Raw genomic sequence first — 26133 nt, 5'->3', positions numbered from 1 at the left:
CCTGCTTAGTGTATCACGAGTTAGATAAAATTTGCACAATTGTTAATCGATATTTATGTTGCTTGATCGCATCGAATTGCACTTAAATGATTGTTATTTTGTTATTTTAAAACCTGCCATAGGATAGTTCATTCTGTGACACACACTAAGTGTCGAATGATGTGTATTTTTGGAACTTAAAGCGTAATTCTGTCAAAATATACACGAATATCATAACAGACAGGTTCCACGTGTCTTGCTAATGTTCTATGTTTCTTGTCTATAAATTCATTCCAGTTTCTCGTCTGAAAAGTTACATTTGTTTAAAATTTTGTCCCGTGAAGGCAGCAATCAAAACTTGTCATATACCTTATACAACCTTTAAACTGTAAATATTTGTGCATTTGAAATTCTATCATATTGTGATATCCTGTTCATTTGTTTGGTATTTGCTATAATGGAAGTTCGTTAGTATCTTTAGTTTTTATGTTTATGAGTGAGAGTAAACCTAAATTTTACAAATTTAACATCAAGGAAACTGAATTTTCATCATATCAGAAATTCATATCAAACATATTGTTTTATTTAAAAGATATGAAAAAATGAACCAATTTTGTTTCAATTTCAAATATTTGATCTTTTAATAAAGAGTAAAATGTTTTGTATGCTTTGTTGAATTGTTTATCTATTAAATAATTTCATTTCATCTATATATCAATTTTTCACTGATATGTTGAAATGTAAACAATGAAATACAAAAATATAAATTCTTGAAATGTAAAAGCCAAACTGGTAAGAAATACCTGAGAAGTACCTTTAAGACATTAATTACAATGTAATGAATACGTCTACTGTAAAAGTGAAACTGATAGTAACATTAGTTATCATTCTGACATATATTTCTTCGAAATTTCCTAGGAAATTTCCTCTTTTTTTCCCCTCTGGATAACAAAATGACCAATTTTCCCTTCACACTTTTAAGATGTATTGGTGTGGTTTTTGGGGGGTTATATGTAATGTAACCTACCCTTAGCTGTTTGGTAAATGGTTTTGGCTTTGGAAGGTATCGGATAAAACAGATCCTTGGGTAATTATCTAGCAATTTGGAGGAGTATGATTTCAGCGTACAGAATTCAAGGTGACAATCAGCCGTACCCTTCCTTACGTCAAGCTGGATATAAATTGACATTTATGTCTTTCACTAAGACTGATGAGGTAAAACAGGTACAGACAAACGTCCAGCGGACCCCATCAAACATGAAGGTTACTAAGAACAAAACGAACAGAGAATAAAAATCCGAAAACTAATCCTCCGTTACTTAAATAAAATAATCTTATAAAAAAGGGGGACAAAAATTTCATATATTACCTTCCTTAACAATATCTTTATTAAGTACTAATGTAACAAGATTTTTAAACTCTCCACGAAAGCGAAGTTAAATTCTATAAAAACATTCACAACATTGATGGTGGTCACAATTAGATGGCAATGATTGGTAATTGGCCGATTCAAACGTGTGTATATGTGTTACATGTGTCGTGATAAGTGGTAGAATGTACACTAACATATCTTTCCTTTTACGTGCACATTTCCAACAGCTTCAAACATCTAATGAAATCAAATTATTGAAGAAAACCTACCCACGTGTTATTTACTGTATGAGCATATAGACATTGCTTTTTAGATATGCGGTGTCAAATAGAAGAAATCTATCTTTATCTTAAATTTTTGTCCATTTATCTTTATTTCTTTTCCTTTTTGACACTTTATCTCACCCTATATCATTGTATTTAAAAGCATTTCTTTTCAATATTTTTATTTTGTCTTTCTAGAAATTAATGCATTAATCACTAATGTGCTAGAAATGATTTCCTTAATTCTTAGTCGAAAACACAATTTTACATTTGTTTTCGTGCTTTTTTCTTTTTTGAAAATATACAGTGAATTTACAACAAATTTATCCACCGTATCAGAGACATTTTTAACACTGATACACATGCTTCCATCCATAGTGTTTAAAATAATTAAAACCAGCTGTCCATTATAATTCCGTGTGAATTACTTGATTTTATGATTAGTATCTCAATTGTTTTTTATTTTAAACTTAACCTTTAAGGCTGATTGTCGAAGGTTTCTCTCCAAAATATATCAAACCATACGAGTAAACCTGTAAGGCAAGGCTATGTTCACGTGGAGAATATAAATAATGGTTTATACCAGTGTGAGATCATTACTTTGCCAAAACGTAGCTGATACAATACAACATCTTTTTAATGTGAAAACGTATAAATGTGTCGTTCTAATATATACAGTCTTGAAATGTAATATTTATTCTCTGCTGTACGTAAGACATGATAGGTGAATATAACTCTAAGTGTTTTGATTAGTTCGCCCTTCGGTTAGACTTGTTATTCCCAAATAAATGACTTATACACAACAGACATTTGTGTATAAATATCTGACATTTGAATTACTTTTATTCTTTAATAAATCTAGTATATCTATCGTATTCCATGTCACATAAAGCAACACATGAAAGGAAATATGGTTTATCTGCCAAATAATTTATCTAGTATACTAGTTGTTTATTGTAAACAACTATTGCAGGGAAAATTAATATTTTGTATAATTTCATATGTCATTGTCAATATCCGTTATTTACATGTATTAATCCTATTTTATTTTATCTAATAATAAAAATTTAATTAGTTTAATTTTGATTATCTGTCATTTTATGGATAATGCAGTCAGTTCTGCAACACCTTTTTCATACTATTAATTCAATTTTCGGATGTATCCTTTTTAATTATATGCTAATTTAACGGTAATTCTCCTTACGTTGATGTGCTGCTATCACTGAAGGAATCTGACCCTAACGTAATGTTGATTCAAATTTATGGATATCTATACATAATTTAATGATATTATCTCTAATGATGCAATTTCAGTAATTGATAAATTAACTTACCTCTTCTGGTATATATGGTTATCCATAGGTAGCGTTTTTTGCATAAGTCCGAACAATGGAACGTTTTATGTAAGTATGTGTTGTGCGTTTGAGATACGCCTAGTCTTTGTCTTCCGTCCCCTTAAGCTGCCTCCGACTCCATGTAGTAAACAGCAAAGGCCTATTGTTTGAAATACATCAGTTGACGAAACCAGGATTAAATGGGAAGAGCGTGTTTACTATTATGCCTTAATTTTCCCAGTATCGCATAAACAGACATGTAATATTAAATAGGGGGGTCGGGCGCATTTATTATGTTCAAAAATGTGAAATTAGGGATTTGATTGGTAAAAAGCTCGTATACTGGGCGCACTATTTTTTCCACTGTCTGCATGTATGTTTATCAGTGCATATATAGATCAGACCATTCCTAGCCTGAGTTCATAACACACAATGTATTTCGATGTATATCTGTTGTAGCAGTTTTGTCGGGAGTTGTGTCGATTTAGTAGGCAGGATTATAACATTCGACCACCCATTAGTTCTTTAAAGGTAGATATGTACGAGAACGAGTGATATATGGGGCCTTCGGTAGACGGTATTTCCGATGACTTCGCGTACAGTCGTCCATGCTTTTGCACAATCTAGGAACTACATATCTTTTTACCCCGAGGTCAAAGTTTATAGCTTATAACTCGGTGGCATCTCCAAGTCTCGTAAGATTAGCATTATCGAAATATGTAGGTCTGGTCCACTTAATAGTAGTTGGATCGTAAACCGTAAGTCCTTAGGCCTTCAGCGTTTTCTGTGTGTAAAAATCTAGAGTTATGACAGAGGTCACACACAGTAGATCTGTAGTAAATCTGATAAACAGTTAGAGTAAAGTATGTAATCATATCTAATACACTTTAGGTTATTAGATATGTTTGAGGTGTGATGGTACTTACTGAACACTATATTTGTAGAATAATTACATTCGTTGCTCAATATTAGCAGGCAGACATTACCTAATTGTGAATAATAGTTTTTGAGTAAAAAAAAAAAATATTTTGGTTGAACGATAGATCTTCCTGCTATGATATTAATTGCGATAACAACAATGCGATGACAATATTTGATATGAATCAAATTTTAAAGTATAAATAACACATTTCATGTCAAAATGAAATCAAAATAGATTTTAAAACTCGTGTTTTTCTTGATTTACACCCTGTAACGCAAATAAAATTATACATAAAGCTCATTTCGATATAGGCATTTTTACGTTTTTGTCATTTCAACTATGATTTAGGAATTGAATGGATCGCGGTGGTTGTGATAATACTAATTACGTCAGTGATCGAATCATTTTATCGAAATGATCTAGTATGTATTTCGATTTAATATTCAGCTAGTGAAATAAATCCTCAATCTTTCCCATTGATCAGCATCCACTAATTCTGTACGTTTCTTAATGGGTAACACAAACCCTACACTGATAAACGGAAATTTGATATCAACGATATTTCTTTATTCAGTTAGTTTATCTCATTTAATATCAGCTATACAATTAAGCATTTCATTCAACTCACCATAGTATATATATGTCATTTATAAATACCCATACTCCTTTGTATTTTGTTTAATCAATTACAACGGCAGACATTTTGTTATTTTCTTCGATCAGTTTTTATTTTCTTCAGTCATCTCCTAGGTTTCAAAATTGTTTTATTTTGTTTATTCAACATAAGTTTTTAAATGTGATGTTCACTCGCTTTTCTTTTGTACAATTTTTAAATGCTTTAGTAGCAGTTTTGCTGTGCTTTTTCAGTAAATTAAAGACTGTGCTGGTAAATATTACTACATAAATATAGTATGATTACACTAAATAAAATCATTTCTAAAGAAAAAGTAAATTGCTAATTTACATTGTCGCTTACACTACTACTGCGATAAACACAATCACATGACACTTTGTTATACATGTTTGTCATTATCATTCCTGCAAAAATTGTCACTTTTTCTTACTTTTTATAATGATGGGAATGAATCTGATTTTGTCGGCCATCGTTGTTATTTGATTGGAAATATTTAGAATTTTAAAAAATACAATAAAAATCATTTTCTTGTTCTCTTCGATGCGCGTGGCTCCTGATACAATAAAAAATACTAGGTGTACCTCTAAGGTTTAATTGTGAAAATATTTTTACAGAATCAACAGACAGGTAGTGAAAGATTGATGGGATATGGTAAGGTCTAATTTATTACAGACAGGAGGGGGAGTCGAAATAATTGTGTCATATGAAATATGTCAATTCTACAGATGTTACATCGGTATGGAACAATTTCACCCAACCATAATAAATCTACCACAAAGTCATTGGCCTATGTATTGTCTACCATGTTGTCAGAAAACCTTAATATGGAAGTGGTATGTCAATCTACCACAAAGTCATTGGCCTATTTATTGTCTACCATGTTGTCAGAAAACCTTAATATGGAAGTGGTATCTTAATTTACCACAAAGTCATTTGCCGTTTTATCGTCTAGTAAGAGACCAAAGTGAAAATCCAATCAAGTTATTCAAGTTTTAGATAAATATATGGATGTTAGCTGTGATTAACGTATCAAAATCTATAACTGATTACATTTTTGTTTCCAAACAAATGCTGATATTTATTTACTGTATTTTGGTAGTTTTTTTTTTTTTTTTTTTATTTTGTTTGGTTTTTTCTTTATGAAAGACATTTGTATTATACTACACCTATTAACTAGCTATTAGATTAAGAATTCCATCTTTCCCCCCTTATATTGTACTTTTAAGTGTACTCATTGATGTAACTGGACTAATTGACATTTCAATTATAGTGCTAATAATTTTAATTTATAAGAGATTTCAATTCACTGATTACAAGGAATGTTGACTACTCACAGGGGTGGAATATCTGAGGTGATATAATGTAATTATTGACAGATTCCATCGTTAGTACCGGAAAAGGTGTGTAATTTTCCACCAACAAAACGACACTTATGTGTATCATTGGCTTTGTTTCAGCTATTAAAAGTGCGTTGACTAGTGGATGCTTCATTCTTATAGTATTATGTGCGTTACTTTTAATATTGAAATATTGAAGTGAATCTGAAAGCTACACATACATATATACATTACAGTTTCTCTAACTATGGCTTTAATCATTTCCGTAACGGTTGGATTTAAAAGAAAGGAGGGGCGGGAGTGGGGAGGGAGGGGGGAATCACATACATCCTTGATCTGTTAATTAATATAGAAATGTAGTAAGCAGTCTACTATTATTTCAAATACTTATATTTTTTCTCAACTGAAAGAGCAGCAATAGAGAGCAACCGTTTCTTTAGGAGAAAAATCGATGTCAGATGTCAGACAGTTAACGTATTTTCGTTTGTGTTTCCTCAAAACAGTATCTTAAGTTAAAACATTGATGAAAAGACAGAACATTCGCTAAACTTTTTTTTTTACTTTTATAACATCTCGTTTTGTCGAAAATGTTTTTGTAGAGATAATCCTGATTTTCTCTGGTATGTTTCTATGGATTACTAAGGCACCGTATACCTGTAAAATTTAATATATCACACTTTGAGTGCGTCTTTATATTCTTACTTACAATATCATAACTCTTAATCTGATTCTGGTGTCCATCTAATACCTGTTATGTAATGACAGACCACCATGTCCTTCGAACCTGTGTTCCATTATGTAGATAAGACATGATTCATCACAAAACGCCGCCTGTCTTAGATTTAAATAATTGATATATACTTAATTTTGACACTTAATGTTCACAACTGTTATCAAATAAGATATTTTACCGATTGTGGTGCAGTTGTCAAATAGCTAGCATGTTTCTCAGCATTATCAAAACTATCCTAGTTTTACTTCCCTCCCTTTATATCACAGGTTATTCTTTTGATTTTAGTTATCTCCCCTTTCAATTGCTCGCAGTCCTAAATATCACTCTGCATTCAATAATTCACAAATTGTATTTTTCTATCTCTGTACTTTTATCACATATTGTATTACACAAATAACATCAGTTTCATCTGACCTTCGTAACTTTGTCAAAAGTTTTCTTGTGGATTCATCTACACGATCATTGTCCTTTATACAACACACGATAAACGATAATCTAACGAAGTTGTTATCAAACATGTATGGGAACTACTGTGAAATGCACACTGCTTCACAAGGCAGATACAACACAGTAAACTCAATAGCGCTGGACATTCAATGATACGAAGACAAGAAATCGATATTCTCGAAAGCGTATATGGCTTGTTTACTGCCAGGGACATCTGAAGTGGACAGTTCCCATGAAGCACGAGGGATGGTATCAGACCTTCCAAATCAATGACAAGGTGTAGTATAAATAGTGAAATAGGAAGCGGTTCAGGAGTGTATCGAAAGTGCTCTTGAACAGTTCTTTGAGAAAAAACAGGGGCTGGTAAACTTCATCCTTCAATTCTACATTCAGCCATATATAATTCTATTATCACCTATCAGAAATAATTTGCTGACTTCAGTTTTCGTTAAAGTGATACGATATCATTGGTTCCCAAAACAGTGATAAATCGCGCATTGATACAAAAGTAGGCTAAGTGGCCAAATCGCAGATGCACACGAATTCTGTCTGTAGCATTGGTCTGGTCGTGTTTATATCGTGACCATGGTCATCTGAGATGGTCGGCTACAGGAACCGGTCACTAATGAGATAAAGAGTCTCGTCCCCTGACGGATATCACTGGCTTGTTACTAATCAACAATGTCTGTTCAGACAATATTCCGCGGGAAGCAATGTCATACATCATTTACACGGCCAACAACTCTTCCGTCATACCGCCTCGTGACAATGTAGTAACATTTATGTAGATATACCCCCGTTATAGCGGTATCTTTAGGCTTACCAATATATTACATATTTATGTGAAAGAAATCTCCTTCATCATACCGCCAAATGACATCAGCGTGTCTGATTATCATTCGGTCTACGGGGTTTCTTCTTTATCGGATGGTAGACATCGCTTATAACAATTTAGCTGTTAATAACTGACATTCATAATAATCAAAAAGTGTTATTCAAGGAGTGTAATGATGCATGCCTTTGTCTTGGAATGAATAATTATATACTTGTATGCAAGATATTTACTAACTTATGTAAAATACAAATGTATTGTCGTCTAATATTCAATATTTTTTATTATTATTTTGTCTTGTTGATATTTTCTTGATGTTTTTCATATCATATATGCAATTTAGTATTATCAAACTAGTTTAAAGTTTTTTTTTCCTCGAACGTTACAATTGCATTTAATGCATATATAGGAAGTTTTGACAACGTGTATCTCTGCTTGCTGACAAATCTGAAATGTTTCCGTGCAAACAAATAAAATTCATCTAATAAATTCTTCCAGCCTTCCACTATTGTGTACTTTTACAGTATCATTAGTCAATGACTCAGTCTTTCGTTTGAAAACAAGGATGTGCAATTGGCTTCTTTGATGATTAAAGCCTGGATCAGTGTAATATGTATGAAGGCCGTGAAAATGTGTGGCTGAAAGGAAAGGCAATCTGTTTTAAAGTCGGTCGAATTCATATCCACTTAGCAACACACACTTTCCATCTAGGCAAACAGAGAAGAAGTGTTTGTTAAACACCCAGTCTCTATATTTAGAAAAGCAAGGTCGATTATATCATTATGAATTGGGCGGTCTGGCCGCTTATGTATTTGAGCATAACCAGGAATGCATGCAACTGCATGATTGGAATGCATTTTGTATTCTGTTCAGGAAAGATGACAGTACAACATGTAGAAGTTGTTACAAAAAGCCGATACATTCAGTTAACAATAAATTAAGCGCAAAGAAAACAATGCCGTACGGACGTATGCACAATTTTTGTACACTTTCTGCATTTGTCAGATATATTCGCGTGCAATTATTTTATATATCAAGGCCTTACAATTCCGCATAAGGAGGAGGGGGGAGGTGGAGGATTGACTATATCACGCATGTTTAGACAGATTGCTGAATTAAGAAAATTACGCAAATCTATCAGAAATAACATGTGTTTTATCATTAAATTCTTTATAAAGTATTAGAGTCGATTTCAGTAAGACATGCAGATATATAAGCAACTTTGCAATCCGCAGTTGTTCAAGATTCTTCGGGTTATTTTTTCTGTTGTCCAAGTACTTCAATAACTTTGGACGGAATGTGGTACCGATTGAAACGATTTAATTTAAGAAGAGTACAATTACAATATCCATGACAGCACACAAATTTTGCTTACTCAGGTAGGTTTCTGTGTATGTAAATCATTGTCAGCTAACAAATCAGATTTACTTTATTTTCGTATTTAGAATGAAAAAAGTTTGATGAGTTAACGATCTTCTTCGTCGCGTTTTATAAATGCAGTATCAGATAAAAATTCAGTTTTTTTTATATCAAATGCTCATATCTATTCAAAAAATGCTGTGGAATACAGGTTTATTTCAAATTATTTCTTCAATTTGAGACTTTTATAATGACAGTAAGATATGATCTGAAAACTACTGACGTCAGTTCATTTTAATCTTATAACGTTGTCATACTACATGAATTAAAAAGACTAGGATATGGTGTATTCACTGATAAATATGGAAGTTTATCACACCCTTGTGCGAATTAACACATGCCTTGGCATCTAGTTATTACATCAAGTGAACTATTGTATGTATAATCGTAAAATAACAGCATGTTTGTTTAACGTGAAGCAGAAAACGCTTACCCTTCCGGGCTGTTTGACTTTTCAGAGATTCCATGTTGTTTGTATAAATAAATGCTCTGTCAACATGTCGGTATTTTTTTATGCAAGTCTTGTTATTGGCTTCGATTTGAATGAAATTCAAAAAAGTTATAACCTAAATAGATGATGCCACACATGCTAGACAACCTGTTCATCTACAAAAGATGCCTTGAATATATCTCCGAAAAATTACATATATTGCTTTTTGACCATTTTGAAATTTCAAACATAGATTCAACAGAGTAAGATTGTAGTATATGTATGGTGGACATCATAACAATTAACGTTTACTTATCGTTTCTGATCCGATGCTCCGTTTACAGGACTTTTAAACAACGGGATCTAAGTTCAAAACAATTTCAAAGCCTATACCGGATATTGCACTTGAATACAGTACTGCAGTAGCATGATCTGAGAATGCTGTGTGAGAATAAAAAAATACCTTCATCCAGTCAACAATATCTTACGTGTACTGTATTGGTCTATATATTCGCTTATTTATACAGAACTTTTTAATGGGAACAAATGTTTATAACATTTCAAAGTTGGTCTTAATACTATTACTATTACTACCACGCCTTAGTTGTATACCACTTACGTCATACTGTTTATATCGTAAGTATCATACGATGATTGTATGTAATTATGTGTCGTTGTAGGTATATATTACATCTATATTTATATCTTCAAAGGAATACTAATCTTATTCACTCAGTATGCTAAGATTATTTAAACAACACTAGTTGTTTTAATAAAAAGATTGAATAAGACCGAAGTTTAGATTTGCATTCACGGAGCAGGAATTGGAATTGACATCACGTTAGTGCTACGAATCCGATTTTTCACTTGATAATTGTAATTTTGAAAAATAAAACTAGTTATTTTCTGTATCGAGCCGTTTGGCTGTTACATATTTTGACAGCAGGTGAAGCGGGTGGTTGGGTTGGGGATGAGGCTAGAAGTGATATGGATTCATATATTCCCTCTGAAAACAATGGTATTGCACGTTAAGATCCCTGTAACGCTATCTTACATACATATCGTGACAGTGATTCTTTGATATGTTTATACAGAATCACAAACAAGCAACACAGGTTAATAGAGATTACATACACCAAAATATAAAATCTACAAATTAAAACAAACTACGATAAGAAATACCAATTACCTTTTTCTTGTTTGCATTCAATGGCTCTTTCCGAGGTCTGAATCTGTCAACAAAATATAAGAAGCAGTGATTATAAAATTGACATAATAAACCATAAATTTTTGTAAGTGTTACCCGTTAACACAACTTTCTGGACTCGTTGTGTATGGATATGACAAAAGTAAAGTCATTGTTTGAAAATGTTACGATCGTTTATCGTTTTTACGCAAAGTAATTTTTCTTCTCTTCGTAAACAATTGACATAAATACCGATAAAACTATCGATGATAAATGTTACATTTAACAAAAAGTACGAACATGAAAATTTCTCTGATATCCGATTTTATTTTCAAAATAGGTGACAAAGAACTACAGGCGATCCTTTGTGGTGATTTCAGTACATCGACCAAGTACATTTTTTTTTCAAATTTTTGTTATTTGTCGGATTTTTAACTGATATCCGGGTGGTACAGTACCGCTATGACATAGTCAAGATACAAATCACAACTCGCATAAATCAAAGCTAGAAAATAGATATATACTTCTCTGTGTAATTTTATACCTATAAAATGGAAATCCACCACAGAGGTACACTTTACACTGGGGAGTCGTATGTTTTCAGACAAAGAACTCGCCTAGACCCTAGCTACCATTAGCCATACTAGATGCGACCTTTTACACGTTGATAGTCGGAAACATATGAACAAATCTTTTTTTTTAAATTTAAATGTGTAAAATGATATTTTTAAAAAATCACAGCATGCACATAATTATATAATGATGGATACACTTACGCAAAATACTGACTTTTGAACCATTTTAAGTGAAAAGTACATATCAATGCTGGTGTACTCTATGTCAAATTAGACTATTACATTTTTATGTACTTTTTAATGAAAATAAAATACATTATTATTGCATTTTGTTTATTTATTTCTAATATACTTTTAAAAGTAATCACAGTACGAATCCCTTTTTATGTTAAACGTGTAGCACCACATCTTAGCGTCATTTTTCACAAAGTCAAGAACTAAAATTATAGACAACAAATAGTATATCAAACGTTGAAGTGACAATGATCAAAAATCTATATTCCAGTGGCTATGGGAAAGACTTTGCATTAACGGGAAAGCGAGGTGACGTTAAAAAACCATGCTTGCTTTAATAAGAATGATAAATTTGTCTTATTTTATAGCATCATAGTTGGCATTATCTTCCCGTTTAACTAAATTCAGTAAGTACAATATAATAATTGTTGCGTTTTCACACAATCCTGACCAGGTATTGTGGTATATAAGGATAATACTGCTATGATATTTGTTTGTTTTATAAATATAAGCTATTATCATTATCTTTTTTATATTAATAGTTGTCAATCGACGGAAAACAAACGCTTTGTTTTCTTGCTATTTGTTTATGAATCAACAGTGGTATCAAAGAGGTTCCCTCCTGATCCTCAAACTCTGATGATATGGTGGTCTGCACGTAATCATCACGTGTGTTACATGCTGCATGTGGTAGCTAGTATATCAAAGACCTAGCCGCATCAAATGAATGCGCATGCTGCAAACAAGGAGAAAGAATAAGAGCGCGTGCGCGTTCGGATTAAGAAATTGCCATGCAAGACTGAATTTTTTGCAAAGCGTAACGATAAATTACACAAGAGTTTCTATAACGTAGACCCCTTGCCTAACGAAACGCTTGTGATCCCCTTTCATCTTTCCCTAAATATTCTGCATTACTCAGACATGGTTTGCCTTCCGTCACATATATCTTTAAGTTACAAGATGTTCAATGGAAACCGTTAGTAGTGTGATATCCGGTCCAGCGAAATCCAGCCTAATAAAAACAAGGTCTTGGTACATAAAAACCATGGCGACCTGATAGAACGATTCATGCTGTACAAAACATATCACTTTATTCTGTATTCACTTTGAACTGCAAACTATATAAAATTATCCGTAGTGAAACCTTATAAGATAGTCCATGATGTAAGTTAAGCATTCGAAACATGATATAAATAAGTATTTGGATAATATTTAAAGTTAGATATATTCCTTGTATATCAAATAGGATTGGATTTACATTTCTTTTTATCTGTAGATTTTGTCCTTGTAAAAACCAAGATATCTCATGATAATAGATAAACTCCCCATTTTTCGGATATATTGATATCATTTTATGACATATAGCCAAGCAGATTAACTTCATGTTGGCCATATAGCTGTTTATTTGAATATTTCATAAATATAACCCAGTTTGATATAAATATATATGCATTATAGATGAAGAAACGGCACCCTCAAACGACAGATATATTCTATTGATTAAGACAACTTTGATCTTGACTCGCTGTCTCCTCATTGTGTGTCATGAAACTTCTCTATCAAATAAAAAAGAAGGATAATAATACGGGTAAGCCTTATATTTGTTAAAACTAGATTTGAATTCCTGAATAACATTGTGAATGCGGGACACAAAAAAACTTACGGTACCACTTAAGGCTTAAGATCTAAGATGCACGAAGACATATTTGATTGAACGATATCTTTTACTAAAATGGTTGATATATCAGTCCTTTGTTATTACAAATTACAAACATTTGAAAAGGCGCGGAGAAGAATATGTAATTAAGTCCCATACTGTCACTATAGAGACCCAAAGCTTACGTCGTACATCCCATTAATGACATGATAATAATAGATTCAAGTCTGTTTTATGGAACTTTTTACTACTTTTTTCCTAATTGGAATTAAGTAATTTCAGTTCTCATACTAACCAAGGACTATTTCAGAATATTTAGGTCAGTTTAAATTCAATTAAACTGTCGATAAAATGTTACGTCATTTCCGTTTAACAACCTATTTGGATAGCTATTTTGCAATAGCATTATCTTGTAATTAGTAAAACTATTGTTTTATATCTTCTTTACCCTTTGTCTACCGTTATACTAATAATCATAAATGTAGTTTGGTGTATTTAATTTCGTGTAATTACTGATAATTTCATTTTATTTACCATCTTCATTTGCTTAATGAAAGATTTTTCTCTCCGTTTCGTATGTAATTCAAGACAGAAGAAATGGAATAGACTAGGATTTTTTTCATCAAGTTTCCTTCCTAGTTTTGGCGATCAAACCGGTATAATTACGTTTCCAGGCAACTTTAATGAACTCGGAGTTAGGATGACTTTTTTATTGCAAGGATGATCATAAAATTAAGACCCAATCCTTTGCTTCTCAAAGGCGAAATCTGAAGTGTGAGATAAGCCGAGTTACCTCCCTTAGTTTCGAGACCACCGTATTTGCGTCATAAAACCTTTTTGCGAACAGGAGTTCCTACGGTCGCTAACCAAACACACATGGAATTGGATATTACATATAAGCCTTCTTCTGTTTTTCTTTGATTGTATTTGCAACTTGGTCACATAATCTACGAAGTCAAATGCAGAACGACGGATACTAAACATGTTTCAGACAATTCGGAGTAAAAACATTTGGAAAAAGTAAATAAATAACTGATTGAAAGTAAGCATTATTAAAAAGACGATGCATTAAAAGATTTTGAAAACATTTAAAAGTTTCGTCAAAATTTTCCAGAATGTGACTTTATTGCGGTTTGAAACAAGTAGAACTAAACTATATTAATAAATTGTCATAAATTTCACTCAAAGTAAATGCTTATTTCAAGATAACATTATTGTTTCAAGATGTTGGTGTTTATGTTTCAGATAGAAAAAAAAAATCCAAAATAAAAATTACTTCAATACACATTCGGAACCACGTGTATATAAGCATGAACAACAAATACGAGAAGCGATAAACATATATCATGACAGATCAAAAGTTTTTATTTGGTTTTAATTCATTTCATATTGCTGGTCGAAGTTAAGGAGATGTCATATTATCGTTCGCTCAGCATATTGATAATTTTGCTTGTTGTTAAGCACTCGTACTGTGTTCTGTAAGATTCTATTATAAGATAATGCTTATATTGGTAGTTGTATGTTGCATTTTTGTTTTGTCAAAATGTCTCCTCATCGCTGTAATTCTATAGTATGTGTAGTTTGAACAGTCCCTTTGCGAAAAAGGGAATTGAAAGGCTCACTAATGCAATTTCTTTGTTGCGCACAAAGCATGCGTTCTTCATTTTGTTTTATGATACAATATTTATCTATCCACATTTTTGTCTTTAAATCTATCATTATAGGAAATTGTAATCAGATATCAAACTTTTTTTCTTGCTTGTAAGCTGTAAGAGGTCTACTAGTGCGGTGACTTGGAAAGTACTCGGAAACATATATGACCACATCAGTAACTAGCAGTAACTTGGAAATTCTCGGAATTTTATTTGACCAAATCAGTAACTAACAAAAGAGGATTTAAGTTTTCATTTTCCCTGATGCATCTTTTTCAATTGACTGCACAAATTCACTTAAGTGAATATGGTATTCCTAGCATGTTATGGTTGAATTTACAGTATAGCCAAAACATAAATCAAATTTTATCATACATCATTTTTGTCCTTCTAAGGAACGCCAGTGATGTTAAGTGCCTAATTTGTTAAATCAATATCTAATATCAAGTGCATTTCTTAAAACGAAAGAGAATTATCTCCCTTTCTATTTGATTTTTCTCTATATTTTGTTAATGTCACCTGTTTCTTAAATTCCTCACAGAAATGTTATGTATTTCCTCCCAATTGTAGACCGATATCGTCATTTTATCTTACATTTCCGTGTTATTATATATTTATTCCTGTCATTTTAAATGTGCATACTTATCTCGTCATGGTACTTTTATATTCATTGCAATCAAGCTGTATCTTGATAGCAGACAATAAGAACACAGTACATACAAGTCATAGCAATAGTTCAAATTGTTCATTGAAATCACCATAACTCATCAAAGCTGGAAAAGGACATGCTCCACTTGAAGAACCAGCTTTTTGATTCAAACTCAAACTCGATGAAAAAACCCTCAAAAATGAGTAAAGGGACGATTTAAACGAAGATCAAGCTACATAGAGAAAATAGACCACTGAGGGTTTACCTTTCTGCTGCATGGACGACATCCGCTATGCACATCGCGATCAATCGTTTGGTGTAGAATACTAGGACAAAACCCGACATTCATTTAATAATATCATAGTAATTTCAAAACACAAAAACGAGAAATTACCGACATGTCAACACAGTTTTTTAACGACCAATCACGCAACCATCCGCGATCATAGCATAGTGAAAGTAAACTTAAAAAAGGGAAATATTTCACCTTTTGTTCTAAGAAGTAAGGAATTAAAATCATCACGGTTTATTTACAACACAATCAAGGAAAAGCTTATGTTTCTCCATTATTATATTGATATACAGTTTGAAAACATCATATAATAAAAAGATATGTTTGACATTGAAACCTTAAAGGGGGAATGATCAAGTACATTCGATACGGCAAAATTTTGGAATATCAATAAGCATGCTTCCTGACTACTAAGTTTTATTGTGAATACAGGTTCATTCAAAAATACTGTCAGGGCATGCACTTTTTACTAGATGGTATCAGAGTTCTATAGTTTATTGGTAAAACGAAACACCATTAGTTAGTCAACATAAGTCATACATATGCCATATTCATAAACACTAGCAGCTATTTAAGAAAAGTGATCATGATAAAATGGCATCAACTTTAGAAATTGTTTGGTTTTGTGTTTTTGTATGAATTGTAATCACATCACGTATTACTGACCGTTGACGGCCCCTCATATCGTTAGATTACGACCGTGTATCCGAGAACTGATGAGGACGCGTTATACAGTTTACCGGAACAAGATGTCAGGTACTTTGTATCCAACGATGAATAAAGAAAGAAATCATTTCTATAGATGTAGCATATTCTGTCTCCCAAAACATTTTAAACTTTACAATTTGATGTTGGAGACACAATTCACGTTTGCATTGCAACGTGTTTTAACGTTTTTATTTACGATATACAAAAATCACAGCAATAACAGTATCAGGATGTCATCGTTTACAGTGTTTTCAGGTCGAGTGAAAGAAAATCAAAAATTATTTAAGAAAATTGGAATGCCTGGAAAGATATACTGCAACAACGGAACGTGCGATAGAAACACTTCATATGAACAGCTTGTAAAATTTAAGAATTTTTATGCATCCTCCATCTTGTCACTTAAACAACCAAACGAATGACGTGAATGAATATGGTCACCGTATGGTGACATTTGATGTATTTTACAAACACATTAATACATAGACATAATGATGACACTCGAGAAATTCAGCCTGGCATTATTCATACAAAAAATGGGAAAACAAATACATAATTTGTTAGAAATGTAAAAGTATAATTAGCACTGATGGAAAGCTTGGGTGACTGTTTTATTGTACCTACAGACATCTTGCACCAACTGCATAACTAGGCGATTAATAAACCTTTAGTATGGCGACATCGACTCCAATCTGACACATGCGAAAATGAAATTCTGAATAAAATATCTATTGATGCATCATTAACCGGGCGCTTTTGCCCTGTATTCATTTGACTTTGCTGTATTATCGTAATGCATAAATATATGTGTCTGCGCAATACTGTTTCCACGTGTTCTCAGGTGATAATATGCATTTTTGACATCTAAGGTGATTATTATTGCGCAATATAACGTGCACTTTAATACAAATGCAGTTTTGAGATGCGACGGCTGTTGTGGTTAATAGAATGGGATTCGATGATATCTTTCTGATCATTTATAGTCGGAAATGCAGTTTAATCACTGACCAAGAACGGTCACATGGTATAATTGAAAGTACAGATTCTAAAAGGTTCCTAATCACATCATATAAAGAAGAAGCTAATGACAGACGAAGACATTTCAAGCTCGATTTCAGTTTTGACGCGGTTATTTCGAAATTTTTAGAGTAAAATATAAACATTTTTGTTCATGTCCCATTGGGTATTTGACAAAGAGTGCTATTGACTGACAATAGAAATGTGTAGGTCAGCAGATCATCTAAAAGGTTTGCTATCCGACTCTGCTCCACATTCTATTTTGTCCTGATAACGGACCCAGGATGCCAGGTAAAACTTATATATTCATTAAAGATTTGATTTTTTTATCTGATAAGTGTCCTGGTAATATAGAGGAATGCTTTTCGTTTCTTGGTGAATAAACAGTTATATTTCATCGCTTAGAGTGGAATCTTTGAATCTTTGAGATGTTTGCGCACTCCATGGGGAACAGACTTTGCTATTTTGCACCCGTGCTGCACTCTGGTGAAAACTATCAGAGATTCAACCCAACGAGATAAAATATATCAATAAAGAAACTGAAACAAACATGCTACGCTTTAATTTAGGCTATATAGGAGCAATACACTACGTCGATGTCTCTTTCCATTTTACAAGGTATATGTTCACAAGCTCTACCAAAGTTATCCTTTCTAACGGCTACCAAAATGAGAACAAAACATGTTATACTCACAGAATTTACTGCAACAAGTACTATATAGATACCACATATATTTCCCCCGTTGTATCTTATGTTTCATTGTGAAAAATGTGATAAATTGATATACTCCGTCATTTCAATATTGTTTTTAATGAATGAATCTAGAGCATTGTTCTATTGTTTTTTTACTTTAAACAGAATGCCAAGTTTTATCAAACGATAGAAAACCCTTTTAAACAACGCCACCGTATTTATATATATATATTAGTCAGAATTATCTGTTTATCAACACATCAATACTGGTTAGGGGACATAACGGATTCGGCATGAGTTTATTAAAATTCATTTCATAAACCTATATTTGTGTATTTGTTCTATCTATCGATACTTGAACACCATCAACAACTTTTCATGTACAATGTTATCATCACCATTTCTCGCTTGATATGATCTGCGCTTTGTCGCCACCATCGTTATGTTAAACGGACATATTAATAAAAGATTTATTCGGACACAGGTGTTGACAAATACTATCCATAATTCCCTTTCATTCTATATGAATATTCATGACTCCAAAGGAAACATTTTTATAACGATTAACAGAGGTCAGATATATAGTACACGTGCAGAGTAGGCATGTGTGTGAAAAACAGTTAAGTTGGACTGTATTCTTTGAAGGCTTGTTTCAATTTAATTTCACTATGCTATCGTACATTTAATTCTTCTGCCAGAATGTTATCACTGATAATCAGCGTCGCAGATGCTAGCCAGTGGAAGTGTGTCGTTGTTTACGATCTGAAAAGCAATTATTACATTTCTACCCATTAGGCTTTACCTATAACGTCGAACATCCATATACAAACGCGGAACAGTCGTAATAGGTTCTATCTCTCGAAAATGGTGTGTAAAAGGCCCCTAAATCATTTGTAAGGAAAAACTCGCACAGGAAGATTGAAGACAAGAGAGAGCCACACACATTTTAAACCTAGTCCCAGACAGGAGAAATCCTTTTGGAGCTACACAGTGGCAAAATGTGGCAAGATATATATGCTTTTATGAAACGTATTGTACTGAAAATAGTTGCCTGACTGCGATTTCATTAGAACAGACGCAATTAATCATAAAACACATAGTATAAGTATGCTACTGATACAGTATAATTGAGAAGTAACAAATCAACAGGATTGATTTAAACGTGAAATATTGAACAGCTTGATACATAAACTTCAGTGCAAAGAAAATCATTACCATTCTGATATCAATTATGTTTTAACAGTTACGAATATGAATAGTACCTTGTGATATATCGAGAACGTGTTATCTAACTAAATGGTTTTCATTATGGTATCCATATATGGTATTACTTATAAATGTTCGTCCTAAAATGCATAGTATCTCAGAACTTATATACTACCCTTTTACCTTCGTATTACACTATGTGTTTTTCTTTCAAAAAACAATATCTAATGTAATTTCTTTAGATATGTACTCTCTGAAATGACTGTTTCTTGTCCCAAATGTATACAAAACATGTTCAGCATCTCACAAGTCTCCTACTTATATCTCATTTTGTTCTTAGTAGACGATGCGCTGTCGGTCTCTTATTTTAAGTACATTCATTGAAAGCTGAACTATAAACAGGAGGATTATCAGATTAAAGTCGTATCTAGTTTGTTTGTATTTACTTGTAAAGTAAGGTAGATAACTGAATCACTTACGTGCTTCTAGATCTAATAATAGGATTTTATGTTTTTTAACTTAACGTTGTTTCAGCTGATAATTTTGTTTGCACATTATCTCCTATTTTAACTTGACTTAAACTGAAGTATAATGGCGAAAAACAAACACTCGACCGATATTAAATCGGTTCATTCATATATATATATATATATATGTATATATATAGGAAAGGAAACGGTGTTAAGATTAGAATACGCGTTATGTTTTTAAACATAATGTTTAAGTTAACAATGATTGTATAACATCTTCCAAGATGAGGACTGATATTACCCGTTATGCCTTTCAAGTAAGAAAGCACGAATGAAAATTAGAATTCAACATTAAAAAATCAATTTCACTGGAAAGGCAAATGGTGCATATGACATTTTGCTGTAATCTCAACTAATAACAGAAATTCTGTTTAAATTATCGTGTCATCAAAATGTTTCCATGAAGTGTGTATAGTCTTATTCATTATGATAAGATTGACTTGAAAGGAAAACGGGAATACCATTATACTGAGTTTGTTTGTTCTACTCCGACGTAATTGTGCTTGATGTGATGCTCGGTTTGTTAGCAATAATAAATCAATTTCAGTGTTTAATTTCAATTTCAATTAGATGGTATCAACGTTTTATGTAATTATATGTTATCATATGTACATAATCATGCAATTGTAATGTTTATGTATATTTACATACAATGTCTGAGTGAAATCATGTGCACCATTTTCTTGAATATCATACATAATAAGTAAAACATATTCATATCTTTATTAGTATATCAGTATATTAGTGTATCAGACATATGTATGATGTTTAACACATGTTGGTTTTTCTATTTTTCTATTCCATTTAAGACAGCAATATATTGTATACCAGTACCAACATATCGCCCTGGTATTGAAACGTCAAAAGAAACTATAAATGACAATACATTCCGTTTACTTCATATTATCTATAATGTTAAATACATAAAATGTGAAATTCTAACTGTGGCTTCCTTCTCATTATTTTTAGGTGTAATTATTCTTTTCAACAGAGACTGTAACAGATTTAACTTCGCAGAATGTATAATGTTTTGTTTTGGTTATGTTAGCATAGAAACGTGAAACAAGTAATCTATTGATGCAACATGTAAACGGACATGGACCCATAAATTCAATGGCATCCATGTATTTATGAAAGAGTTATTATTAATAGAGAATCAAATGTACTCAGTGCGTCTAAAATAAATATATGTACTTATACGATATTATCGAATTTCAACACTATATAATAATTACATTCAAGTCACATTCAATTGAGAATATTTATCGAATCTAAGATATTTTATACAGTTATTTACAAATGAATAAATATTTTCCAATACACCGTTATTCAGAGAAAGTGATGATAAATCTGAATAACAAATAACTTAAAAGATATTCAGTACAAAATCAACTATGATGAAATTGTTTTATTTATTCCATTAAATCATTTTGCATTACTTGATATAAGACATATTTTACATAACTCTACTGAAATAAAAAAAAAATGCATTTTAAGAATTTATTCAGTATAGCTGGGGAATATTTTATGAAACTAAGAACATGACCTACTTTGTAATGATTATTTCACAATTGTTGCAAATTATGTATTTTTTATATATGCATTAAATATAAACTACTCGTTTTGTTTTAATATAACATACGAGGGAATATATGCAATGTACACATTTCAAATATGAATATATTTGTGTGTTTTTGTGTGTGTGTGTCTACAATGCAGCACACAAAACATAAATACTATGTAAGCTAATAATATATCATACAACTATAATTTCAACTTGCATTTTTTCTAATATGGCTTATCCGACATTAATATAACAATTTATATAGTTGATCTTCAGTATAACTTTAGACTATATAGCATAACAAACATTACAATAGGGTTATGTTATAAAACTCCAAAATTCTTCTCATATACCTTCCTTTGCGTCATACCACAAATAAATTATTTAAACACATCATATGCTCTGATTTATAATTTTATGATACTATTTTAAACGGATTTCATCGTGGTAAAAACAATAGTTTTATACTATGATTAGGGAAAAACGACCATTGAATCTATATGAATGCACTATATATATATCATTTCAACATCCGTTCGCTCTCAATTTCAGTCTGATTGACGGTTTAAAGCCATATGCATTAAGACTAATTTACTGCGTGGTAACCTATAGGAGCCTTCTCTTATTATTCATAAGTGTTTTTTTCGTCTACCAAAAATATGTGGAATCCCGCAAAGAAGTTTTAGTGCATTTTCACCAACACCGTGTGTTCAGAGGTAATATTAGGAAAACGGTCTCCCCTTCATTTTACAGCTTTTTTACCACACATGCCAATCATTTCCTCTGTGAGTCTTGATAAAAGTTACTGAAAATAAATTGTTGGTTTTACCATTTTATATTTCTATTTTTAAATGAAAGCATATAAAATAATCGTTAAGTGTACATAAGATTCTGGGCCTTAACCTCGGTAATGTCTTGAAAATTGATAGTTGTTTCACTTTAGGTGTTTGTATAGTTTTAGCCCTGCCCCTACAGTAATAGTCCCTTACCATAAAGCCCGTCCCATAGGGAGCAGCTTGAGCTAATGCTTGTCCCTTGTAAGCTCCCCTCCAGTTAAATGCGGGGACTCCATTTTAATGACAATTTTATATGGACTTGAGTACCCCGAATGCTGGCTTTCTTACACATAACTTGGTTAAGTTGAGACGATGTATAAACAGAGTCTTTCCTATGTCTTATGGCCGACATCAAATTTTGATTGCAAAGTTGTAGTCAAATGAATGTTATTTGCTGATACAAAAAAACAGTCAAAGAAATAAAAGTCACCATAAAACCTGGAAAAGTATGTCATGCTTAGCTACAGGAATAGCGATACCTGCCAAATATCATACATCAAGACAATATAGTGTATATATAAGAGAATAATCATATAAACTTAATAGAGCGTTCTATCGCAGACTCTTACCTTGCTCAGTGATGACGATGGGACCGTCGATATGAGAGTAGATGATGTTCCAGACGCTGCTAGAGTTCTCTGTATGCTTTCCTAGAGAAGTGATATTCAGCGCAAGGTGGATGATACAAGGTGAATGGAAGTCAATTGACAACCTTCAAAATGAAATTTCTCAGAGCTGAATCTGTATTACCCAAAGGAAGAAACGGGAAGTATCCTCAGTGACGGCCTTTCTTTGGGCTTGTCCTTTCTAACATAGATTTATGGCCTGGTAGGGAGTTAATTGCAATGGGAACTTTCTCTTAGTTACCGTATAAACAACAATTTCAAATACTATCGATGATATGTATCGACCTTGTGCTCCTCTTTCTATTTATGATTTTATCACCCATTTATGAATATTAAAACCCAATAATAAGCGATCGTGTCATACCATATGAATATACCAGGAATTACATTATTTTCATATTAATTACACTCCGCGTATGCAGAATTTTAAGAAAGGAGAAAATTGGTCACTTATGCTATTTCGCTTCAGCAGTAGTGTATCACTGCGCAGGTCGTACCTCCCTCTCGTTGTTGATCCAATTCTGTTTCGTCACTGAGCCGGGACCGATGAAGAGCACCAACTGGTATCACAACGGTCTTAATTCTCTCCTGTTTAAAAGCGGTAAATAAGAACATACAGATTAACGTTTTATGGTAAATTTTAATCTTCACCCACTGGGATAGATATTCCCTACAGTTTTGGTGTAGCATATCTATCCTGACGGGCCATTATATCGAAATATTTATTTTTTACTATTATATACTGTACATAAATCCAAAATGATATAAAATAAACTAGAGGTGCTGACAGAGACATAGATATTTCTCAATAAAAGTATCGGTAACACTTGGGTCCGTTTGCTCCTAAAGCATACTTTTGTTTTCACTGTAAGGAAAACATTTAATCCTTCAAAATGTCAGATGAGAGAGTTTATACCTCAGTATTATAATGAAAACGATGCATGATGGGCTGAGGTGCTTTGTAATATGGCATTTTATTTTCATTTTACAAACCATCCAAAATCTGTCTTTTATTGCAAATACTGACATTGATAGCCACATGAAGAATATGTAATATCGGTTTATCATACCGCGTTTACTCGTCATACCCGGACCGGTAGGAAGACTTTTACGGTGCAGCCCGTTGTAAAATTCACATAATTTTCCTGTAAAATTACACTAATAAGAAAGTCGAATACCTCTTTCCCTCAGGCTACGCTTAAAGTTGGTAGAGACAAATAATAGATAAAATTTCAAATACCTACTATCACCCAATAAAGGTTACGACACTACATCAGGGTTAGCAGTCATTTGTAAACAACATATTTTGTACGGTCAATTAAGTCAACGGAGATGTTGTAAGATTAAGACATAAAACAACAGTAATTTGAAATAAAATTTCCATAGGGCGCATCCTTGTACCTTTCTGGGCGTCGAAGCAACCATGGTTTAACGTCCAATTCATGTTTATGTGGGGAACTGGTATAACTAGTGTTCATTCTTAATAATCGCACATACCCATTTTGTTTCTTTGCGTAGAGTACGGATATTTCTCAATCCATTCATTAACAAGTCCGCAGGAAGGCATAGTGCAGATTTTCAATGATTGAATATATAAAAATAATAAATAGTATCATAGCTTTCGTGGAAATTAACATTGGTTAATTTAATATTTTTCTTGTTCAAGAGAAGCTCAGGCATTAAAGGACGATTTTATTTCAATTTTATTACATATGTCATCGCGTGTGATTATAAAAAGTCTGCGTGATATCCACAAAACAGGGGACAACAAATGTAGCAATAATGAAAGTTTCTCTTCGCTCTTTGAGAATTAGCCAGAGTGACTCTTTGTGAGGACTAGCGTGACAAAGGGGAAATGTGACCGTTGTATATAATCATCTACACCTTTACCACATCAAATTGTCTCGAATTTAAACTGTGCAAGAAAGGAACCGTTATTATGGATTTGCGTCTGAGGAGGTATATCATTTTCCGTGTGTATCACAAAGGAGTACCACAACACAAGATGAAAAATTACAAACTTGTTTGACCAAGTGCCTGTCAGCAAAAGATTATCTGCATACACGAATTTATACACAGGTACATTTGAATACTTATTTTTGGATTTTTCATGTCATTGTCAGAAATCATTAACCCGTGTTAAAGTAAAATGATATTTATGTGTCATGTTTTTATCATCATACGTATTATATGTACTTTTTTGTTTGATTTTCCATTCATACTCGGACTCAGATTAATGTCAAATTTTAGAATATTAAATGAGTAAAATGTATATTTTACACGTTTTGATATATTAAATTGATTTTATTGAGGAAACATTCACATCCTATCTTATGATACGGTGAAACCTTTAGTTTCTATTGTGTTAATATAATATCTGTAGATTTATATCGGTGTCGTGGTTGAGATTTATCGCTTTTTACCGTCAATATTCACGAGATATCTGTGCCTGAGATGATATGATATTTAATTAATGAACCACTATCAATTAATATTTGTTACCTAAGCTTAATTTGGAGAAAACTAATCACACGACAAATGTTGTAATGATCATGTTTTCTCCTTATCTTCGTTAAATCAAAAGTGGAGAAATCATTTAATGACATTGCTAAAGTTGTTCGCTAAGAAAATTTATGGAATGTTTTTAAACACAAGAAATATGTAATAAAACATATATGGTAAATGTGTTGTTTATGTTGTCACCTTATTTTAGATATACTAAGCACAAGATATATATACAAAACGTAATTGTACCATGGTTCCGAGTTACACAACAAAGTCAACGATCCCTCAGAAGAAATCACATGAGAATTGCTGTGTAATAACCGAGGGAATAAATCTCCTCTCTAGTCCAGGATAACAGTGAATTCCGAGTAAATCATTCTGAAAAGTGTGATGGTTTTTCTCTAATGTTAAATCTGAGACCACCGTGGAAAGAGAACTGAATGGATAGACAGATAGAACAGATAACCAACTTTGACTTATGATGTCGCACCTAACCCAATGTA

General features: G+C 32.4%; 1 protein-coding gene across 1 annotated transcript in view; it reads right to left on the bottom strand.

The window, feature by feature from the left end:
* The window catches only part of LOC132557353 (homeobox protein php-3-like), a 109505-nt gene extending 85848 nt beyond the window's left edge, over nucleotides 1-23657 (bottom strand). Inside the window, exons 1-3 of the mRNA XM_060221845.1 lie at nucleotides 23623-23657; nucleotides 23069-23211; nucleotides 10892-10934 (exon numbers count right to left, since the gene is read on the bottom strand). The gene's annotated coding sequence lies outside the window, so the exon portion shown is untranslated. The remainder of the gene's footprint in view (nucleotides 1-10891; nucleotides 10935-23068; nucleotides 23212-23622) is intronic.
* Between the last annotated feature and the right edge of the window lie 2476 nt (nucleotides 23658-26133).

The sequence above is a fragment of the Ylistrum balloti genome, unplaced genomic scaffold (assembly GCF_031769215.1).
Source record: "Ylistrum balloti isolate Yb309-2 unplaced genomic scaffold, AGI_CSIRO_Ybal_v1 Utg370662, whole genome shotgun sequence".
Taxonomy (NCBI): domain Eukaryota; kingdom Metazoa; phylum Mollusca; class Bivalvia; order Pectinida; family Pectinidae; genus Ylistrum; species Ylistrum balloti.
This window is presented reverse-complemented; position numbering and strand designations above follow the sequence as displayed.